The sequence below is a fragment of the Callospermophilus lateralis genome, chromosome 9 (assembly GCF_048772815.1).
Source record: "Callospermophilus lateralis isolate mCalLat2 chromosome 9, mCalLat2.hap1, whole genome shotgun sequence".
NCBI classification, from domain to species: Eukaryota; Metazoa; Chordata; class Mammalia; order Rodentia; family Sciuridae; genus Callospermophilus; species Callospermophilus lateralis.
The window spans coordinates 27,950,945-27,955,365 of record NC_135313.1 but is presented as its reverse complement, the minus strand read 5'-3'; the positions used below and the strand labels follow the sequence as shown (position 1 = coordinate 27,955,365).

General features: G+C 38.9%; 1 pseudogene; it reads right to left on the bottom strand.

Moving 5' to 3' along the window:
- Window positions 1-760: 760 nt before the first annotated feature.
- On the bottom strand, window positions 761-1,651 carry LOC143407338 (large ribosomal subunit protein uL18 pseudogene; annotated as a pseudogene).
- Between the last annotated feature and the right edge of the window lie 2,770 nt (window positions 1,652-4,421).

Genomic DNA, 4,421 nt, shown 5'->3' with positions numbered 1-4,421 from the left:
AGCAGTGATCCCAGTTCCTATCTGGAGTTCTATCCTGCACAGTATGAGATTCTTCTGTTTCAAGCTAAGAAAGTGAAAGACTTGACCACTTCTTAAAACGCCCAGCCCAAAAGTGACATCCACTACTTCCATGTGCATTCTACAGTTAAGAATAAGTTGCACAGCCACACTTGGATACAAACTATTGACCCATACAGCCATAACAGGATAGTCACTTCTTTACAACAAGTTCACAGTAGAAATGGATGGGAACAAGCTGGAGATGTCTGATTCATATCACATAAGAAGTGGCTTCTACCTTCAAAGAACCTTTCTCAGAAGAAGTATTAACTAAATGAAGAGATATTTACAGATAGGAAGATGCAGTATTGTCAAGCAGTGTTTCCAAATTTGATCTACAGATTCAATGCAATCACAGTCAAAATCCCAGCAAATTATTTTGTGGATATCAATGTGCTGATCCTAACAGACAGGCAACGAGACCCAAATAGCCAACACAATATTGAAGGAGAAGAACAAAGTTGAAGGATTGGCTCTATCCACTTCAAGACTTATTGTAAGGCTACAGTAATCAAAAAAGTGTGGTGGCAATAATAGAACAGTCAGTCTGATAGATTGATGGAACCGAATGGAGAACCCAGAGGGGACCCATGTGGATACCCTCAACCAGTATCCCAGTCTTTTTTTTTTTTTATCTGCTTGTTCAATAAGTTTATTATCTTTATCTGAAAAAAACTTCATAGAAAAACTGTTATTTGGTTTAGCTCTCAGCAGCCAGTTCCTGAGCTCTGAGGAAGCTTGCCTTCTTTTGAGCTACCCGATCTATCTTGTGAGCAAGGGACATTTTAGGATAGTCCCACCTCTTCTTTTTAAACTTCTGTTTTGGGCTTCTTCTCATAGACTGGATTCTCTCATATAGCAGAATGAGCTTTCTTGTACATCTCCTCCATGTCAGGGGTAATGTTGTTCTTTATATACTGAGAAAATTGTTTCTTGTAAGCATCTTCATCTTCTTCCATTAGATAATGCATATAATCTGCAACATTCTTACCCATAATGTGTTTCCAGTGTATTTCTTCATTGAACTCCTTGCTTTCAGAATCATAACCAGGGAATTGTTTGGTACTATTGGGGATAGACAAGCCTCCATCCACAGCTCCCTTCAGGGCCCCCAAAACTTTATTGCCAGTTGTAGTTCTAGCAAGGCCTGCATCCAAATAGCAGGTGAAGGCACCAGGTTGACCATTCAACGCTTTCCATTGTATTCATCTCCAGTCACCTCCACTTGGCCTTCATAAATCTTGTCCATACCAAACTTATTGAGAAGCCTGCAGACCAGTAATAGGCCAGTACAATATGCTGCAGCATAATTTGTTAGGCTAAATTTCACACCATATTTTGGTAGTTCATGTGCATATGCTGCGCAGACTATCATATCCCCTTCTATACAGGCATAAGCAATCTGGCAAATGATATCTCTGTCAGTTACACGAACTATCATCCTGTATTTGGGTGTGCAGTACTTACTTTTGTTCTGGATCACCAAGCGTTTCTGAGCATAGTAATCAGTTTTGCCCTCTCATCTTCTTCTAAATTTCACCTGATATCTCTTAAAGTAGGCCTTATTCTTGACAACTTTAACAAACCCCATCCTGCGGAACAGAGACCCGGCCAAGTCTGCAGATCCAACAGACCTGCAGGCCCAACAGCACTACAGGGGAGAAAAGATCAACCCATCTTTGACAAAGGAACTAAGGCAATACAATGGATCAAAGACCGTCTTTTCAATAAATGGTGCTGGAGCTGGACACTCACATACAAAAAAATAAATACATACATCTAGACACAGATCTTACACTCTTTTTTTTATTTTTTATTTTTTTTTTAGTTGTCGATGAACCTTCATTTTACTCATTTATATGTGGTGCTGAGAATCAAACTCAGTGCCTCACACATGCTAGGCAAGCACTCTGCCACTGAGCCACAACCCCAGCCCCCAGATCTTACACTCTTCACAAAAATTAGCTCAAAACAGATCATATATCTAAAACACAAAACTACAAATCTTTCAGAAGATAACATAGTAGGAAACCTAGATTACCTTGAGGATGGTTATGACTTTTTAGACAAAACACCAATGACATGATCCATGAAAATAGATGAGTTGGATTGTATTAAGGTCAAAAACTTCTTTTTTGAAAAGAAAATGTGAAGAGAATGAAATATCCCTACCCCACCCCACCCCACCCCTTTTTTTTTTTCTTTTTTTCAATGCTGAGGATTGAACCCAAGGCCTTTGAACATGTTAGGCAAAATATTTTTATAAGATGCATCTGATTAAATATTCCTATTTAATCAAAATATACAAAGAACTCTATTTTTTTGTAAGAAGGATGCTGAGATTATTACAAAGAATTCTTAAAACTCAATGATGAGAAAACAAACAACTTAATTTAAAAATGGGCAAAAGATCTTAACAGACACCTCACCAAAAAGATTACATACAAGTCAAACGCATAAGAGATGCTCTATATCATTTGACATCGAGGAAATACAAATTAAAACAACTATAAGGTACCACTACAAACCTATTGGAATGGCTCAAATCCAGATCAATGATAACATAACAAATACCGGCAAGGAAGTAAAACAATAGGAATTCTCCTTCATTGATGGTGAGAATGCAAAATGGCACAGCTGCTTTGGAAGACAGTTTGGCAGTTTCTTACAAAACTAAATATACTCTTATCCGGTAGCTATTGGTCTCCTTGGTACTTTCCCAAAGGATCTAAAAATGTATGTCCACACAAAAATCTGCCCAGAGATACTTATAGCAGCTTTATTCATAACCACACACACTTTGAAGCAAAACATCCTTCAGTAGGTGAATTAATAAACTGCAGTACATCCAATGGAATTTTATTTAGCACTAAAAAAGAAAAAAATTATCAAGCCATGAGAAGACACTGTCATGGTTTGAATCTGGAATGTTCCCCAAAGGCTCATGTGTTGAAGGCCTGGTCCTCAGTGCAATGTTCAGAGGTGGGGCTTTGGGAAAGTGATCCGATTATGAGGACCCTATCCACATCAGTGGATTAATCCTTTGAGGGATTCATATCCGATAGGACTATTGGGAGGTGGTGGAAAATGTAGGCAGTAGGGTCTGGTTGAAAGAAGGAGGTCCCCGGGCAGGGTTGGGGCTCAGTGGCAGAGTGCTCACCTAGCATGTGCAAGGCCCTGGGTTTGATCCTCAGCACCACCTAAAAATAAATAAATAAAATAAAGATATTGTGTCCAATAACAACTAAAAAATATTTAAAAAAGAAGGAGGAGGAGGTGCCTGAGGATGTCCTTGGAGACGATATCTTGTCCCTGCGCCCCACTCCTTGACTCCTTGCTGCCGTGAGGTAAACACCTGTCCCCCTACCATGCCCTTCTTGCCATAGTGTCCTGCGGGTCCTCAAGCCCAAAACAATGGAAACAGCCAACTCTGGACTGAAACCTCTGAAACCATGAATCAAAATAAATCATTTCTTCTTTAAATTGTTTTTCTCAGATATGTCACAATGACAAAAAGGTGACTAAAACAGACGTGGAGGAATCTTAACTGAATATTACTGTAACAGTGATTCACTATATGTTTTGACTATGTTCATTGTTGCTCCAAAACTGACACTTTTTTTTTTCTCCTCCCTGACCTTTTTCTCTCTGATCTTTCCTCCCTGTCTTCTCCTCCCCGATCTTCTCCCTCATTTCAGGAAACAGATTCCTCTGAATCACCTCTTTAAAAGGCCCCTGCTTCCCTTAAAGGGGAGCATGGGAGTCCCCTGTGCTTCTCCTTTGTTAGCAAAGTAATAAAACTTCTTTTTCCTTTTGCTGAAAACCCTGTCTTGGATTGGCATCAGGGATGAGGACTAAGCTTTTGGTAACATTACCAAGTTAAAGGAGCCAATCTTAAAAAGATACCACTATATGCTTCCAACTGTATATAATTTCAGCTATATGACATACAAACAAAAAGCAAAATTGTGGAGAGAGTGCAAAAATATTAGTGACTGCCAAGGACAGAGGGATCATAGGACTGATTAGGGAGTAGTACAGAGAGGATTTTTAACACACTGAAAACACCCTACATGATACTGAAATGGTGGCTATATGTCATTATACATAAATCCATAGAATATACAACATCAAGAGTAAACCCAAATGTAAACTAAGGGCTTTGGATGATTATGATGGGTAAGGGTAAGCTCACTGAAACAACCTTACCAATCTGGGGACATTGATCATGAAGGAAGCTATGTATATGTGAGGAAAAGGGGTGTATGAGATATCCTTGCACCCTCCTCTCTATTTGCTATGAACCTAAAACTTCTGTAAAACTATAAAATTTTAAATTAAGAAATGAAAAAGGAAAAAAA